General features: G+C 37.9%; 1 long non-coding RNA gene across 1 annotated transcript in view; it reads left to right on the top strand.

The window, feature by feature from the left end:
• The window catches only part of LOC111522927, a 45,792-nt gene extending 32,522 nt beyond the window's left edge, over positions 1-13,270 (top strand). Inside the window, exons 2-3 of the long non-coding RNA XR_002725368.1 lie at positions 12,310-12,424; positions 12,978-13,270. This is a non-coding gene — a long non-coding RNA (uncharacterized LOC111522927). The remainder of the gene's footprint in view (positions 1-12,309; positions 12,425-12,977) is intronic.
• Positions 13,271-19,930: the final 6,660 nt, after the last annotated feature.

Genomic DNA, 19,930 nt, shown 5'->3' with positions numbered 1-19,930 from the left:
AGCAATAGCAACAAATACAAAAAATTGACAAGTTGGACCTAATTAAATTAAGTAACTTCTCAGCAGATGAAACTCTCAAAAGGGTAAACAGACAACCTACAGGATGGGAGAAAATATTTGTAAAAACTATGCATCTGACAAAGTTTGAATATCCAGAATCTATAAGGAACTTAAATCAACAAGAAAGAAACAACATCATTTAAAAAATGGGCAAAGGATACAAATTTTTACAAGTAGCAAGATACCAGTTTTAATTACAGTTATATCAATAATCACATTGTGTCAATTATCTAAGCACTTAAGTAAAAAGTAGAGATTGTTAGATTGGATAAGATTTCATGACCCTACTAGATATTGCCAACAAGTAGCGTGTTTTAAATATAAATGAGCAAATAGATGAAAAGTAAAATAATCAAATAATGAAATAATTTATGTGCTACTAACACTGACTAAAAGAAAATAGGAGTGACAAAAACAATTTTTTTTTTTTTTTTTTTTTTTTGAGACAGAGTTTCGCTCTTGTTGTCCAGGCTGGAGTGCAGCAGTGTGATCTCGGCTCACTGCAACCTCTGCCTGCTGCTTTCAAGTGATTCTCCTGCCTCAGCTTCCAGAGTAGCTGGGATTACAGGCACCTGCCACCATGCCCAACTAATTTTTGTATTTTTAATAGAGACGGGATTTCACCATGTTGACCAGGCTGGTCGGGAACTCCTCCTGACCTTGTGATCCGCCTGCCTCGGCCTCCCAAAGTGCTGGGATTACAGACGTGAGCAACCACACCTGGCCAGGAGTGATTATATTAATAGCAGACAAAGTTGATTTCATGGCAAACAATGTTACTATATATACAGTCATTTCATAATGACAAAATGGTTATGAAGAAGACATAGCAGTCCTAAACATGTGTACCCTTAACAACAGAGCTTCAAAATATGTTTATTGATCTGAAAAATTGTAAACATTTATTGATCTGAAAAATTGTAAACATTTATTGAGCTCCACACTTACGATTTGGGCAATTTTTATTTATTGCTTCTTACATATTTTGAAATTAATTTATTAACATAAATCAATTAATATGATCCTTTGCATCTCCCTTCTTTTACTCAACATTAGATTTATGAGATTAACCATGATGTCATGTACAGTTGCACTTTGTTCACTTTTACTACTATATACAATTTTTTTTGAATTATTTCACTAAATGTCTTTACAGTAATTTTTTTGAATCAACATTTGAATTGTTTTCTTGTGAGTGCTATCAGCAATTGGGCAGTCGTGAACATTCTTATATTTGACTTTTGATGAACATAAGTATGCATTTGTCTTGAATATAATAGCAAAGAATTAATATTTGTCTTGAATATAATAGCAAAGAGTAGAACAGCTGAAAATTAGGTTATGTGGGTACACATTTAGTAGAATATGCCAACATATTTATCAGGTGGTTGTGCCAGTTAATACTTTCACTAGCTTCTTATCCTTACCAACACTTAACATTAGATCCAGGAGTACAATGAGGCAGGTGAGGCAATAAAGGTAGAAAAATTTAAAAAGTGCACACACTCATTGACTTTTGAACCTAGCATGACTTGCATGAACCTAAGAGGGTGTCTCTCTAAAAATTAGATGCCTCAGACACAAAATTTAAGAAGGCACTCAGTTTGAGGATTTCGTAGAACTCTGCATTTGAGCAAACTTGAGTGTAAGTGCCTTCTTAAATTCTGTACCATAGATACACTTCATTTATCTCACTCTGCCTTCAGCCTTGCTTGATATAGTGTTTTTATTTTATTTTATTATTTATCTAAGGGGAATGTAGTGTTATTACATTGTTATTTTTACTTACATTTCATTGGTGATTAATGATGTTGAGAACATTTTAATGTATTGATTAACCGTTTCGAAGTCCTCTTTTGTGAGTTGCCTCTTCAAATCTTTTGTCCAATTTTAATTGGATTAGCTGTGTTTCTTATTAATTATTTGACATTCTTTTTATACATTCTTCATGAATCCTTTATTGGATTTTTGTATTGCAAGTACATTTCACTCTGACTTTCCATTCCCTCCTCCAGTGGTTTCTAATAGTAAATAAAATATCTTAATTTTAATAGAGTTAACTTATAAATAAATATATATTTTTTCTTTTTGGTTACCGCTTTTCTGTCCTACTTATGAAATCATCTTTCTTATTTTCTTTTTGTATATGCAAAATCTATGATTATGTCTCTTTTACTGTTCTTGAGTATTTTTTTAACTCTTGGTTGAATTCTATAAATCTAATTAGTCTTTCCCAAATGTAAATTTGATTTTACTTATGTTGTTTATTTTACATTTGTTTTTTATTCCATTAGTCTATCCTATTTTTTATTATTTTCTTGTTTTAACTTTATTTGGGTTTAATTGATTATTCTTTCCTTAGCTTCTTGAGCCGCTTATATAAGTTACTGTTTTTTGAGAATTTATTTTTTAAGTTACATTTATTTAAAATTATCTTTCCTTTAGGTAATTTCTCCTCTAAACAGGCTTAACTGATATATTTTCATAGGGCATATTTTTATTGTCATTTAGTTCAAAATATTTTCCAATTTCCAGGTTGATTTCTTTGACCCCTGTCTTATTTACAAGTATATCTTAGTTTCCAAACAGCTAATAATTTACTTTTCGTTATTGATTTATAGCTTGATTCCACTGTGATCAGAGAATATACTCTGTGTACAATCATTCCTTAGAAATTTGTTGAGCTCACTTAAAGGCCCAGTATATTATTAATGATAAGTGTCCTATGTCCAATGAAAAAATATGCATTTTGCTATCATTGAGTATTGTGAGGCTCTATAAGTGTTCATATACAAGGCTCATAAATTACTGTCATTGCGAATTTGTCTATTTCTCATTTTAATTTTTTAATTTTTACTTTACATATTTCAAAACTTTTTTAGTCTTTTCTTCTAGGTTCTCGAATGGAGAAGGATCAAAGCATTATCATACACATAAAACATTAGCAGTTTTATATGATCTTTGTGGATTGACCCTTTTGTTATTATGTAACCCCTTTCTTTTTCTTTAGCAGTATTTTTTGCCTCAGAGTCTACTTTATTATTAATATGATTAAGTCAACTGTCTTTTGATTATTTGACAGCCTGAAATATCTATGTTATCCTCTCTATTCTAGGAGTTTTGATTTTTTTGTCTAGTTTATTTATATCTTAATAGTGGCCTTCTTCCTGAATTGGCTGCAAAAGTTTGAAAATTCCTTGAAGGGTGGAGCAGTTACAGAACATGGGCATACCTTTCTACAGTCTCTCCTTTATGGGATCTTGGTTCCTTGATTCTAGGAAAACTCCTGCCTGTTTCTGATGGTCTTCAAACAGATTTTAAATATCATCTTGATTTTGTAAGTTTTTCCTAATAGGAACATTGATCTGCTGCAATCTGTTCCATCAAAAAGAGAAACAAAAATCTTAATGGGTCATTGATTTTTTTATTTTTTCCATTTAAGAAAAGTATCTGCCATTATTCTCTACAGTATTTCTTTTTTTATTCTAAATTATCTCCTGTTGGAACTTTTACATGATTTTTTTGGTAGTTTTTGTTCTCTCCATTTCTTTATTACGGCAGACATTTTATGTAGGCTGTATGGACCACACAGTTCCTGTCACTACTATTCAGTTCTACTATTGTAGCACAAGAGCAGTAAGAGGTGTTACATAAATGAATGAATGTGGCTGTATTCCAGGATACTTTATTTACAAAAAGTGGTATCCAGGGCCTATAGGCCTTAGTTTACCAATCCCTGGGCTAGGTTATGCTAGTGTATTAAACATTCTCAAAATCTCACTGCTCCAAGATATCAAATAGTTATTTTATTTTTCTCTTCTTCATGCTACATGTTAATTTGAGATATATCAAGGGGACTCTGCTTGTTGCAGTTTTTCAGGGATCCTAGCTAAGGGATCTTGTTGGCATTCAAACAGAAAAGAATGTTCTGGCAATTAAATATTTACTTTGGAAGAGATACTCAGCACACACATTCAATCACTCATTAGCTAGAAATATGATGGACCGTGCATAATCCTGTAAGTGTATAAAGTGAAGAGGAAGGGTAATCTTATGACAATCAAAGAACAGACAAATCAAATGAGTGGCTCTAGTGTCCACTTATGTGAGTTTTAACCTTTTTTTTTTTTTTTAACAGTTTCATTTCCTTTTCCTTCTGATATTAATATTCTTATATTTATTTTCTAATTTACCAATTCTTGTTCCAGATGTGTCTACGTTTTAATTTTAAATGTCCATTTAAATTTTAATTCTAAAGACTACTTTTTATTTTTTAAAATGCTATATGTTCTTTTTTAAATCTGTCATTTACATATATTGTTTTGTATTTGCTTTGGTGTTTTCTAGGTGCTCATGGGTGTATTTCATCACTTTAACAGTCTGAAGCTTATTGCCTGGGTGTGTATTTGGCGGTGTTTGGTCTAAATTCACCTACTCTCCCCGAGTCAGGGAGCCTCAGTGCCATTGCACATGCTAACTCATGGGGCTCTTGATTCTTTTTTTGCTTCTGTCACTCCGGAAAATGTTAAACCAGTATTGCAGAATTGCAGAATTGAAAGGCCCTGTTTCATCTTTTGAGGTAGATGACAACATTAACATCATGTTAATGGGGGAAATTTATTTGGATAATGTAGAGAAAAACTTCAGCTAAAGCAGATAATTACATGTTTCTCCTAATGTCCATTATCATCAGTATAGTAGATTCAATACTATATTTTTAATGTAAAATCTAAAGGTAAAAACAATGTCAGATAATCTGTATGAATTATTTTATATACTAATCACAACAACTTCACAAATTTGGTATTTTTAAAATAAGTAATAAAATAAGAAATGTAAGGCTAACTTGCCCTCAGTCATTCAGCTGCTACATGGTGAAGCTAAGATTTGAACCCTGGATCTCACTCAATGCCTGTACCTTTTGACCGTCTCATGCACATTTTCTTCCTTCAGTGTTGTAAAACAATCATATAATTTACAATTTGATAACAAACTTACAACAAAGTTTGACATTTTCAAAATAAATTAATAAAAAAATTTGCTGGAATTGGCTCAGCAATCCTTTCTGTTTTCACCCTGAAGGCATGATCAGGCAAACATTTCAAAGTTCCACAATTTATCTGCAAATGATTGAGTCATAGAACAACATAAAATATGAAATATCTGACATAAAATCTACCTAAGGCAATTTATGAAATACCTGAAGGAATACTAAATTTTAAAAACCAACAATATAAATTTAGTTCAGGTCAATAAGACAAGTTTGCCAGGTTTCAGGACTAGAAATTACACTCATGTGAGTAACTGTCCCTCAATTTTGGTATCATTCAAAACAATTACTAAAATATGAAATTAAATGGCTGATCAAATCCAAGCATATCCTAGTCAACAGGAGCCGGGCAGCTTTCATTATCTATTATTCATTAAGATAAACAAATAATTCCCACCACCATTCTCAAATTTAGCATTTAATTTTCAGAGAAGCAGCAGAGATGACCTTCGAGTTTCTAGCTGATTAAGTCGGTAGTCCCTGGATAGGTTTGTGTGCTTGCAGGGAGTATTGCCACATCCTTAAAAGGTTCCTTGAAGAACTTAAAGCCCAAATGAAAAGATGCCACACAGACTTCTGAGTAATGGGCAGGGGACATGCGAAGGAAGAATCAATTCTCAGCTCCCAACACTCCTCCCCATAGTATTTCTCTTTCTTTCTTTCTTTCTTTCTTTCTTTCTTTCTTTCTTTCTTTCTTTCTTTCTTTCTTTCTTTTTTTTTTTTGACTGAGTTTCACTCCTGTTGCCCAGGCTGGAGTGCAATGGCATGATCTCAGCTCACTGCAACCTCCACCTCCTGGGTTCAAGTAATTCTCCTGCCTCAGCCTCCCAAGTAGCTGGGGTTACCAGCATGTGCCACCACCCCTGGCTAATTTTGTATTTTTAGTAGATGGGTTTTCTCCATGTTGGTCAGGCTGGTCTCGAACTCCCAACCTCAGGTGATCTGCCCGCCTCAGCTTCCCAAAGTGTTGGGATTACAGGCTTGAGCCCCTGCGCCCAACCTCCTCATAGTATTTCTTACCATCCCCCATTGGACACCTCAACAGAAATAATCATAGTGAGTCTATTAATAAACAAAAAGTTTATGGACTCGTGTTCATTTGTGGAAAGGATAAATTAAGTAGATTATATATACACTCGTGTTCATTTGTGGAAAGGATAAATTAAGTAGATTATATATACTATATGAACTAGCACTGGAATAAATTCCACTACAAAAAAAGAATCCTAAATGTTGTATCCTTAAACTCAGTGAAGTATTCAAATAGCAGAATGGGAGTTTGAATTTGTATTAATTTCAGTGTTGTTTTAATTTTCTGGCCATCAGGCAAGATCCAGTCTGCTCAGCACATCAGTTGTGCACATGACTCTTCAACAACTTTTCCAGAGGCTTCTTAAAACCAAATAGTAGCCCCTTAACACTGTCTGTAATAAAATATTGCATCATGATTAGTGACCCAGGATGAACCTAGGATGCTATCTTTGAAAGAAATTTGAACTTAGAATTGGGAGATGTGAGTTATAAATCTCACCCCACCTTAAAATATCTGTTTGACTTTGGGCAATTAAGTTAATCTTTCAGAAATTCTGATTCTGAAACTGTAAAATGAGAATTATAATACCTGTCTTCTGTTGAGTAGATGAAATCAGATAATGCACATGAAGGCACTTTAATGTGAAAGTGCTATACATTTGGGAAGAATTATTATTCTTTGACTCTGAGCTGTCCTTCAGCTGAATCTACCTGTAAAAACTTTGGTGAGGTCCAAAAGTATCTTTTTAAAGTGCCATATCCCCAGACTGCTGACTAATAATAATGAATCAAACTAGAAAACACACACACGCACACACATATGTGCACACATATCATTCTACTTTTCAATGAGTCAAACAATTTTAACAAGTTGTAACAGTTTTTTTACTTTTTTTTTGTTTGAGACGGGGTCTCTCTCTGTTGTCCACACTGCAGTGCAGTGGCACCATCTCAGCTCACTGCAACCTCTGCCTTCCAGGCTCAAGTGATCCTCCCACCTCAGCCTCCCAAGTAGCTGGGACTACAGGTGCGTGCCACCACACCTGGCTAATTTTTTGTATTTTTTGCAGAGACGAGGTTTTTCCAGGTTGCCCAGGCTGGTCTCAAACCCCTCTGCTCAAACCATCTACCTGCCTCTGTCCCCGAAAGTGCTGGGATTTACAGACATGAGCCACTACACCCGGCCAGTTTTTCACTATCTTTTCCACCACCCCACACATTGAATGGAAATAAATCTGTAAACTTTTTTTCTCTATCTTTACATATCATGAACTCTTTTCATAATATCAAATATTTTCTTTATAACTGTTTTTTTTTTTTTTAGTGATGGGGTCTTGCTCTGTTGCCTAGACTTGGGTGTAGTGGTAAGATCATAGCTCACTGTAACCTCCAACTCCTGGTTCAGGCGATCCTCCTGCCTCAGCCTCCCAAGTAGGTAGGACTACAGTGTGTACCACCATGCCCAGGCATAACATTGTTTTATCAGCTGCTTACTATGTCATCATTGTATATGATAATTATAATTCCTATTTATTACTATAACTTGTTTATTTACTGTGACATTGTAAACAATGATGTGACAAATTTCATAATACTTATATACACAATGACCATACATTCCCGTTTGCTCAGGAAAGAGCCAGTTTACAGCTGTTGTCCTATTGTAAGTATTTAGAGAAAACCCTTTTTCCTGCAAAAGTCTCCTACTTCGGTCAATAAATTGTATTGTCACTCTATCTTGAAGATTCTTATTTATTGCCCTTAAGAAAATTGAAAATGGAATTGCTGAGTAAAATATAATAATTAATTCTATTTGTTTTCTAATGTGAAATACATATTCATTTCTGAAAATGAATTGAAGGTATTAAAAATTTGCAGATTACATGAATGAAGGCATTAAAAATATGCAGATGACATACATAGGTACTACATATTCTTGGACTATTTTAAACACTGTTATTGTTGTCCCTTCCTCTTTCAGTTCTACTGTGCATCCCTTATGACCTCAACATTGCTAAAGTTTTGAGCAAAGGGATGTCCAGTCCAATGTTCTGTCTCTCCATCACCAGGACTGACTTTGAATTGGTCCCCTATGTTCCCTGAATGGTGCTCAGTATGTTCCCCGAATGGTGCCATGCTTTCCCTGCATATGCTGGTCGGCCATCCTGAAACGTGCCTGCCCTCATTATGACTATTATTATTATTTTAGATGGAGTTTCACTTATTGCCCAGGCTGCAGTGCAGTGGCACAATCTCGGTTCCCTGTAACCTCCGCAGCCCGGGTTCAAGCGATTTTCCTGCCTCAGCCTCCGAAGTAGCTGGGACTACAGGCATGTGCCACCATGCCTTTAGTCAGAATAGGACTCTTCAATTGTATAAATAGGACTCTTCAACTTGTATCAGACTTAGGTTAACTGAGAAATAATCCTTAAATTATTTTAAGTACCTGAAATTTTAAAGCTTTTGTACTGTAACCACACATATTAACTATCCTGACTTACAGGAATCTTGGTTCCAAAAGTAGGGTAATGACATTACAAAAACCTAATTCATGTGGCATTGAATAAGGAGTTAAGCAGTAAACAGTGAGGCTAAGAAGATGATGATCCATTTTTTACAGTGAAAACATTGAGAACAGGTGCAATATGCCTGCAATGCTAAAAGAGAATAATACAAAATTTAAAAGGCAGTTGTTACTAGTGAGATATTAGCAACTACTGGTGGATTGAAAAGGTATTACAAGAAAGACAGGAACTCAGTAATTCATTAGCCTCCTTATAAGCAGAAATGAACTGGAGTGAAATAGAGTCCAGAAAATTGGGTCCTTGCAGGGTTGGAAAAGCCGACTCTTTCTAAAGCCCAAACTGTAAGAGAAGGGATTAGAAAAGGCTTTAAATGACAAATGCTCAGTAAGATAAAGTGATTCCAGGCAAAGATCAGATTGAGTTTTAAGGTATTTTAATTAAGTTGAGAGAGAGAGAGGTGTGAGAGAAAAAATGAAAAGTAATAAAGTGGCTCTAAAATCTATGTTTCTTCAGATGTCTACGTGTGGTTGCTGGTACCTGGAACTGAGTGAGAGTCCGTGAATTAGAATCTGATTAACTTTTTGAGACAATGAATAACCTAAGAAGCCACAAGCTCAGAATTTAAAAATATCTTTTACTGAAACAATTCTAAACCCCTCAGAAGAAACTTCCAGACAGTAGAGCCAGGGAATCTAGAAGAAATGTCAAATGAGCCCTTCCAGCAGTAGAATTATGACTTCCTCTTGAGTCCCCCTCCACCTTAGGGGATGAAAACTTCACAGTCCTTCCAGCAATTGCTATGGCTGGTGCTTGTTGCTGTCTCCATCACATTCCTTTTTTTAAAATGAGTGTGTTCACAACAGTTATCCTATTCTGGTTACACCACTGTGTACTGAATGTTTTGTGTATGCATGTTTTTGTGTGTGTAGGTTTACGAGGGGCGCAGTTAAGGAGAAAAGGAACATCTTAGTTCCCAACTCTCTGGATCAAGAGTTGACTCTTCTGTCCTAATGGAGAGAATACTGTATATTGCCTGGTTTGAGTTGTATACCTGTGCTATTCATCCATTGCCTCTCGCTTCCAATATCACCCTTTTACTGCCTTGTTTAAATAAATCTGCAATCTTAACTCTTTTTCTTCCACCAGCTAGCACTAATTCAGTACAAGGCACTGGAGAGAGATTCCAGCAGTGAAGAATTTTGCCTCCTGCTTCTGGTATGTTCCCTAGGCCTGCTCCTGCAGTGTGCGTGGTTCTCCTGCATCAGGCTCTGCATTGCATGGTGGTCAGCAGCTCCCAGTGGCTGGCACTTTGCCTGGCAGCTCTTCTTTGAGCACTTTGTAGTAGAGTGCCTCCAGTAAGAAAGATGCCTCCTGGTGAAAAGCTTTCCTGGAGGGCAGTTTTCCAGCAAATTCCAAAGGGCCTATTTCCAGCAAGGTCTGCCAGGATGGCTTCTCTGCATATATTATCTCTATATACAGTGACTTCTCTGCCATCAATGAGCCACAGAGTGGCCTCTCCAGCCAGACTGGATCTCAGCTTTGCATGGGGAATGGCCACTGCAGAGGGCTCTTCCTTGGGTGTGATGTCTCGGTTCCATAGCTGTGTCTCTTCCTCATATTTGCTATTTCTATGTTCTTGAGAGTTCTCTTGACTTCCAATGACCTAATCCCTGATTACTCCAATTCCCTATTAGAATAGTTATTTATGTTACCATAACTCTGTTGAAGTATTGTGTAGTTTTTCTCCTGACTAGACCAGACATTACAATGTCCTGTTGGTTTGAGCTTTAGGTTTTCTTCCTGGGGGAAGGGTGAATACATTTCAAATGTGGAGAAAAAGAGCCTCAGAATATTTAATAACAAAAAGCCAAAGAATTTGTTTTCTTCAAATATATCCATTCCTCTTGTATATGTTACAGTCTCCTTTGCAAGTAGATTCCATGTTACTTAGCACCATTTTTTTTACTTCATATCACAGCACATATAGCATCAAAAAGTGTGGTTTATCTACTGATTTCTCTTGCCAAAAGACAATATTACAAGAATTTCATTTAAAGATCTAAGTTGGCTTTATTTGAGGTTCTAGAATTGGGCAACACTTCATTTCATAAAATGGAGTAAGTTCCAGTGAGCTGAGCAGTGGACATTGGTTTTATAGGCAGAGCAGGGCTGAAGAAAGCAGAAACAAAGAACAGGAAGTGATTGGTCCTTTCAAATTTATGTTTCTTGTAAGGTAGGAAAAGGGAAACAAAACAATAGAAAACTGATTGGTTAACATCAAGTTACTTCCGGTTATTTTTTGTTTAAGAGTTAAAGGCAGAGGGAACTTCATTACCATGCCAATTGAACTGACCTGTTTGGGAAATTTGCCTATCTCTCCCTCCAGATTTCTCAAGTTAGATAACTCAGTTTTGGTTTGGTGATGTGGAGCCTCAGCATAAGTGATTCCATTTTGACTTTTAGTTTGTTCTGTTGGGCCCTTGTGTGTGCACTTAGTTTGTAACAATTTTCTTCTATAATTTTTAGTCAACACTCTTATAAGTTCCCTGAAGGTAGGGTCCATGGCTTGGTGGTCAACATTATATGCCAGGTATTCAGCATATAAACAGTACTTAATGAGTATTTGTGATAAAATGAGTGAACACCTGATCACTCGGAGAGGTTAAGTTTCTTGAACACTTACCGTGTGCTGGCAATCTTCTAAATAGTTTGATAAATTTTCTTTTTTCTTTCTTTTTTTTTTTTTTTTTGAGACGGAGTTTTGCTCTTTTTGCACAGGCTGGAGTGCAATGGCGTAGTCTCAGCTCACCGCAACCTCTGCCTCCCGGGTTCAAGTGATTCTCCTGCCTCAGCCTCTCGAGTAGCTGGGATTACAGGCATGCGCCACCATGCCTGGCTAATTTTTGTATTTTTAGTAGAGACGGGGTTTCTCCATGTTGGTCAGGCTGGCCTTGAACTCCCAACCTCAGGTGATCCACCCACCTCGGCCTCCCAAAGTGCTGGGATTACAGGTGCGAGCCACTGCACCCGGCCAGTTTGATAAATTTTCTCAGCTGAAACAGCAACTGTATGAGGTCTATATTATTATTATCTCCATTTTACAGATCAACAAATTAAGAAGTTGAGTTTTTCTAAAAGAAAGTGTGTTTCAAACAAGACATACCAAATCAAAGGGCTCCATTAGAAACAGTGCACTTGGCCGGGCACAGGCTCCTGTCTGTAAACACTTTGAGAGGCCAAGGAAGGTGGAGCACTTGAGCACAGAAGTTCAAGCCCAGCCTGGGCAACATAGAGAAACCCTGCCTCTACCAAAAAAAAAAAAAAAGAAAAGAACTACAAAAATTAGCTGAGTGTGTTGGTACGTGCCTGTAGTCCCAGCTACTAAGGAGGCTGAGGTGGGAGGATTGCTTGATTGAGCCCAGGAGGTCGAGGCTGTGATGAACCAATAATGGTGCCACCCTGGGCAACAGAGTAAGACCCTATCAAAAAAAAAATACATATATGTATTTTTTTTTTAATAAAAATAAAAAAAGAAACAGTGTACTCCATTCTCTCCCACGGTTATCAAGATTCTGCCCAAATTACTGGTGCATTTGGCTGACTTTCTTCCTTATTCCAGTCTTCTGCTTGTTTGCCATTCAGGTGATCAGCAAAAACTCAGAAAGAGTGGTACTGACAGAGAGGATAAATGCTTACCCAAAGTCACATAAGTTGGCATATATGCAGGGAAACATCATGCTAGCCTTTGAGGAGAGAGGTAAGTCCTTAGGCTGTATTAGGATTCTCTATTGGGACAGGAATATTAGATGTATATATGAAGGGGAGTTTATTAAGGGGTATTGACCCACACGATCTCAAGGTGAAGTCCCACAATAGGCCATCTGCAAGTCTAGGAGCGAGGAAGCCAGTCCGAGTCCCAAAACCTCAAGAGTAGGGAAGCCGACAGTACAGCCTTCAGTTTGTGAAGGAAGGCCTGAGGGCCCCTGGGAAATCACTGGTGTAAGTCCAAGAGTCCAAAAGCTGAAGATCTCACAGTCTGATGTTCAAGGGCAGGAAGCATCCAGCATGGAAGAAAGGTGAGGGTCAGAAAACTCAGCGAGTCTGCTCTTTCCATCTTCTGCCTGCTTTATTTTAGCCTTGCTGGCAGCTGATTAGATGGTGCCCATCCAGATTGAGAGTGGGTCTACTTCTAGCAGTTCATTGACTCAAATGTTAATCTCCTTTGGCAACACCCTCACAGACACACCCAGGAACAATACTTTGCACCTTCAATCCGATCAAGTTGACACTCAATATTAACCATCACACAGGCTGTGCAGGGATCCAAACAAGAAAATGTGTAACAATTTCAGAAGTGGCAATAAGCAACAACAAGATGGAAAAAGATGTGAAGGATGTGACAGTGAACGTGTGTCACCCCCAAGGCTCTTTATAGCAAAACAACACTGGAGCTCCTCTTTTGCATGAGACTGATTTATGCTGCAAGGTCCTAAAGGAAGACAGATGTTTTTTGTTTTGTTTTGTTTTAGTGCAGTTCTCCAGTAAAAATAAAACCCAGGCGGTGAATAAATTCAGTTTCTCCTTTGGGAGAAGTTCACTTCTACTGGGGCCAGAATCTGCTTTTACATACCCTGAACTAGATGGTCAGAGTATTCTCAAAAGGCTTTCGTGGTACTTCAACTCCAATATCCACCCATCCTTGGAACTATGACTGCTGCTCCAAAACCTCATACTTTGCTTTCTCCAACCCCCTAGAGATAGATATTGGCTTGGGTTAGTCTCAGTTTTGTTATGTATCCTGGACTAGGTGCTTGGAATGGCTGAGTGTCCCTCCAAGCAGATGGAACAGCCCCCATGCCATTCTTCCATATTAGTAAGAAATACGTTCAGCTGCCTGAATTAGAAAATCCCATGACAGAGGCATTAGGGAGCAAAGCTTTGTTTTTCTCCAAAACAAGAGCAGGGAGGTAGGCAATTACTATGAGTGTTTCAGTGGCTCCACCTTATTAGGTCCAAAGTCTCTTCCATTTTTGTGGCCCTCGTCTCCTGGTCACAGTGAGGCTGCTGCCACTCAAGCCATCATATCTGTGTCCTGTACAAGATGGGAAGAATATAAAAGGGGAAAGGGCTCTTGGAGGCCATTCTATTTTCTACAATCAGGAAAGCAAATATTTTCATAACTTATCTCTGCACACCCACTTCCCAGCAGACTTCCATGGGCAGCAAGTCTTCCCACAGAAGCAAGGGAAGCTGGAAAATTAGGGACCACGTTTATCAGAAGTGTCCCTGCACAATCATGCCTTGGAGTAGATATGTTGCTGCACCCCAAAAAAGTAGTGTGTCTCAAAACAAGGAACAATAAGAGACTAAACACTTGATGGGCAACCAACTGTATTGGCCATTTCTTCTATTTAATTTAATACATCAGACCTTACTCTGCTTCCCTTAGCTATATGGTCTCACTTCTTGCAATTTTACTTTGAGGTCCCTGCATGCTTTATGTTTATGTCCAGACTGTAGAAGGATTGAGCCTGCTGAGGCTATGCAACAGGGTAGTACATAGCATGTGATATTTTATAGGTTGAAAGAAACTTTTTTAAACTTTTATTTTAGTTTTGGAGATACATGTGAAGGTTTGCCACATAGGTAAACTCGTGTCATGGGAGTTTGTTGCACAGATTATTTCATCAACCAGGTATTAAGCCCAGTATCCAATAGTTATCTTTTCTGCTCTTCTCCCTCCTTCTGTCCTCCATCCGCAAGTAGAAGTCAATGTCTATTGTTTTCTTCTTTGTGTTTATAAGTTCTCATCATTTAGCTCCCACTTTTAAGTGAGAACAAGTGATATTTGGTTTTCTGTTCCTATTTTAATTTTCTGATAATAATGGCCTCTATCCATGTTCCTGCAAAGGACACTATTTCATTCTTTTTCATTGCTGCATAGTATTCCATGGGGGGTATATGTATTACATTTATCCAGTCTACCACTGATGGTAATTTAGGTTGATTCCGTGTCTTTGCTATTGTGACTAGTGCCGCAATTAACATTTGTGTGCTTGCATCTTTATGGTAAAATGATTTATATTCCTCTGGGTATATGCCCAGTAATGAGATTGCTGGGTTTAATGGTAGTTCTGCTTTTAGCTCTTTGAGGAATCATCATACTGCTTTCCACAATTGTTGAACTAATTTACATTCCCACTAACAGTGAATAAGTGTTCCCGTTTCTCCACAACCTCACTAGCATCTGTTACTTTTAGACTTTTTTATAATAGCATTCTTACAGGTGTGAGATGATATCTCATTGTGGTTTCCATTTGCATTTCTCTAATCATCAGTGATATTGAGCTTCATATCAGTGATATGAAGATATGCTTGTTGGCTGTATGTATGTCTTCTTTTGAAAGGTGGCTGTTCATGTCCTTTGCCTACTTTTTAATGGGGTTGTATGTTTCCTTTCATAAATTTATATAAGTTCCTTATGGATACTGGATATGAGACCTTTGTCAGATGCATAGTTGGCAAATATTTTCTCCAATTTTGTAGGTTGTCAGTTTACTATGTTAATTATTTTTCTGTGCAGAAGCTCTTAAGTTTAATTATATTCCATTTGTCAATCTTTGCTTTTACTGTGATTGTTTTTGGTGTCTTTGTTATGAAAACTTTGTGTGTTCCTATGTCTAGCATGGTATTGCCTAGGTTGTCTTCCAGGATTTTTTACAGTTTTGGGTTTTACAGTTAAGTCTTTAATTTGTCTTGAGTTGATTTTTGTTCATGGTATAAGGAAGAGGTCCAGCTTCAATCTTCTGCATATGACTAGCCAGTTATCCAAGCACCATTTATTGACTAGGGAGACTTTTCCCCATTACTTGTTTTTGTCAGAAAAGAAACATTTTAATAGTCCTGATAACATTCCCCTATCTTGTATGTCCTGCTAACATTCTCCTATCTACAAAGCATAGCACCTGGGGTGGTGTTGAGTCTGGATTCCTTTGACGTGTCAATATACACCAGATAATGGCCAGTTTTCCACAAGAACATAGATGACTAGAGCTTCCTGTCACAATATCTGGCACAGTGAGTAATTTACTTTGGTTTTTTCGCTTGTTTGGTTTATCTGTTGTTCTCTCTCTTTCTCTTTCTCTCTCTGTCACACACACACTACTGTTTACAATTTGGCAATGCATTTGTTGTCCATTCGAAAGCACTTGTTGACAAAGCTGGGCTCCCTCGAGTGTGGCTGAGATGCTGTGCACTTAGTGGCACTGCAGAACCCCAAGGCTTGGGCACCAGGGCTGCACCTGTGGAGCAGCCCGCCTGGGATTCCCATCCTCACCCGCTCTGCTGCTCAGTGGTGGCCCCTGCCTTGTCTGCTGGAGCAGGGCTCTTCAGTCAGAAAGGACAGGGCAAGTCGCTCCTTTATTTAAGTCTTTCACTGAGCTCCCAGAGCGGCAGTTGCAAATCTTTTGTTTATATTTGTAAACTAAGTGAATTTGACATGGAAGTCACCAAAGGGGAATACATTTGGAACATTGAAATGCCATTTTTACAGGCACATTTCTAATCATAGCTGCCCTTTAAAACCCACATAAAATTGTCGCCTTGAGTTCCCCTGTTTTCCAGCCTCAGTGCGGCTCTCTTTGCAAATCCCACAGCATGACAACAACAAGACTTCATTTTTAGTCAGACTTGACACTGGCTAAACACTAATGTGGGCTCTTTATGTTTCCATAAACTCTCCTCACAGAGCCACCAGTAGAGCATGGGAAACTGGAAAATAAGTTCCAATTAGAGACTGTGTTTGCACGCTCAGGGTTATATGGTTCCCAGTGTTTTTAGAGAGGGAAAGAGCATAAAAGAAGTAGGCTGTGTGCCCCAGCTTGCCCCTGGAGGAGCTGTGCCCACTATGGTGGCATGGGGAAATGTCACTCATTAGCTGGCTTGCCTGCTAGCCTAGAATTTGCTCTTATCTTCTCTGCCTTCTCCTAAGCCATCCATTTCTCTGAGCAAATCCAATGCCTTATAGCGCCACCAATGTATTCAAGTGTACAATTTTAATGTCACATGTACAATCATACCTCCCTGTAGTGACTCACAGTGCCCACATTATCCTCTTTGCCAAGTAAATGGTAAAACACCGAACGACCCTCTAATTGATCTCTGGGGTCACACAAGACCTGACAACGGGGCTCACCAGGCACAAGGACATGATGGAGAAGTCTGAAAAGTGAAAAGGGAGAGGAACCGGGGAGAAAACCAGCTGAGTTCATTTTCACTCACTTAATGAAAAGAAATCTGGTTCAGCCTGGAGGATTACAAAATAGGGCAAGACCAAGGTGATCCCAGCTGCAGTGTAAATTTATTCTATGCTTTTCACATTTTACTTAAATTCTACATTTGTCCCATTTGTTATGGCACAAGGTTGGAAAACATGGTGTGATATCAAAAGGAGAATGGATTCAGAATATCTGGAGTATGTCTTATTGTCTACCCACAATTTCCCCAAAATCAGTGTTTAAAAAATATTTATCAATATATGTAGAGTTTATTTTGGCAGTCCATGGAAAAAGGGAACTTTTATTATTTTCCTCACCGTGTATCTGGTACCCAGAAGTAACCACAATAATAAATAACTACACTATTAAAAGGCAACATTTATTGTGTGCTTACTTTGAGCCAGATACTGCTTTAAGTACTGTATTAACCAGGTCCAGGGTCTATAATCTTAATCATGACATTCTATTGACCCCCTAACTTATAAATATAGCATAGTATGCAGTTAATAAATATTTATTTTAGCCATCTCCAAGAACTTTGGGAGATAGTTTTGTTTTGCTATTTATTATTATTTTTTTAACCTATATAAGGTTTGAAATGGAGAAATAAGATAATAGCAAGGAGGAACTCTGTAAGCACAGAACATACTGGCTTGTTTATTCTGCCTCTCTTTGGTTCAGCTGTGGGAATATAGTTGAAGAGGCACACATTCTGGTCTATTGTTCTAAATGGATGATCCCAAAGATTTATTTATTCTTGGCCAATAGGGAGCTGTTAGACCTTTTTCTTGCTTTAACAGCTTTCTGGACACTTACAGAGATAAAATAAGGAATAAATCATTTGATGCCCCTACTTTGCCACTGGAAACATTTGGTTAACAGCACTCACAGGCTGCAGAACAAGTCTCCTTGGAGAGGTGAATTCACTTACTCCTCTCCCCAGCTCACAGTAGCTTTTAGCTGTTTATCATAATTCTGACCTCTGAGCATAAATTTGAAGAGATAATGGATGAAAAAACACTCTTAAAAATATAGTGCAGGAAACCAGTGCTCTCTGATGACTTTATTATTTTGTTTCTATAACTGAGATTCATCATAGAATCCACAGACAGAGAACATTAGAGATGATCTTGCCCAACTTGTTCAATTTTTAGATGGAGGAATTGAAGATGGAGAAACTTAATAGGGCCACAGAGCTTGTACTGGGCAGTGTTAGAACCTCAACCAAGATCTCCTGACATCCAAACTAGAGTTTTTTTCCGAAAGTGGCAATCCCTCTGGCAAGGGAGCCTACATTACATGCATTGCATAAGACACTGGGGAATACAAAGAGATAGGTGTAAGAGAGGACTTGTGGTTAGAATAGAGCTATTCTTTGAGGGAACCAGATACACAGAAAGGGGGTAGAGTGAAATAAAACAAAGGTAGGCAGATAAAACGTGATCATTGTGGAGGGGATGTACTCACCCAGCAGGTTCTTCCTGCCTACTGCACAGATAAATCCAATTCCTTGTTACTGTGGTATTGCAGTCAAGAAATGAGTTTAACTGATGCAAGGCCAGTCCCACAGGATAACTGGAGTTGATCTCAAGAGATCAATCTTAGGTTCTACAATAGAGATGAGATCTATGGGATCAACTGAGGAAGTCACAAATCTTGTGACCTCTGGCCACATGACTCCTGAGCTGTAAAGAGTTATAGAAATTATGCCTATATTTGAGCAGAATTCAGGCCCCTTCCATATCCCTTATTTTGTGGCCTTTCAGTTTCATCCCCCAAACAAGGAGGGGATCAGTTGTAGGGAGGGACTATTATCATCCTTGCTTCAAAGTTAAACTATAAACTAAATTCCTCCCACGGTTATCTTAGCCTGTGCCCAGGAATGAGCAAAGACAGCCAGCCTGTAAGGCTAGAAGTAGGATGGAGTCAGCCACGTTAGATTTCTCTCACTTTCATAATCTTTGCAACGGTGGTTTCAGAAAAACTGTTAAGGTCATGTTTAGACACCAGTTTGAAGACTAGTTATAGACTAGTGTGTGAAAAGTCTCAAACAACAGAATTAAAGGCAGTCTATCTTGTTGATAATTCTATTATTATTTATTCAACTGCATATTCACAAATTATGCCTCAATATTTAGAAGATTGATTTACACTTGACCTTAAAAAATCACCATGGAGACGACAGCTGACTAACAATTCTGTTTCCACCAGGAAGGCTCTCACAGGCAGTCAAGATCAGAACATTTTTTCAAACACTTAAAACATTGGTTAAAGTCTTCTCATCAGAAAGAAAATCAGTCCAGATTCATGTAACTAGACTTAATGGGATAAAACTTCCTTAAAACATTAATTTCTGCCTTCAGCAAAACATTCATAATGGGCCATTATGTGGTAAGCAGTGAAGCAGGAGAATGGGGAGTGAGCCATAGTTGATGTCATTGCAAAGCGATTTTGGAAAAAAATACAAGACTCAGGACCAACCCCTGTCCTTGCTTCATGGGGTTGACTAAATGTGACCTAACTGATTGTCTCTGAAGACTGGTGATTTGATTTATTCTCAGCAATTCTCTTTCCAAACAATTCTCTGGCTTCAACACCCACGCAAAGCTCTTACACGTAGCAAGAAGGGAAGGAAAGAGTTTCCATGCACCCTTTGAAACAGGTCCTATACTATCAAATCAGCTTATCCACACAGCAATCCATTTTAGAACCTGAAAGATCTGAACGGTTGGCATTAATCAAATGACTTGAGTAATGCCTGAACACCCCTTCTCCACTTTTAAATGTGTTGACAGAGCCTAAAGTTAATGGTCAGATCTATCCTTGCAGTAATATGTTTAGAAATTACTTTGTTGTTTATATGCACTTAGGGAATTTTACATTATACATTAACAATAGTTGATATAACAGGGTTCTTCAAGGGGAGGGTGTTGGAAGGAGTCTTGTGTTAGGTCTTGGGAAACCTGGGTTTGAGTCCTGTCTTTCCT

Source organism: Piliocolobus tephrosceles, chromosome 6 (assembly GCF_002776525.5).
Source record: "Piliocolobus tephrosceles isolate RC106 chromosome 6, ASM277652v3, whole genome shotgun sequence".
NCBI classification, from domain to species: domain Eukaryota; kingdom Metazoa; phylum Chordata; class Mammalia; order Primates; family Cercopithecidae; genus Piliocolobus; species Piliocolobus tephrosceles.
Note: the sequence above shows the minus strand (reverse complement) of the source record. Positions and strands in the feature narration are given on the sequence as shown.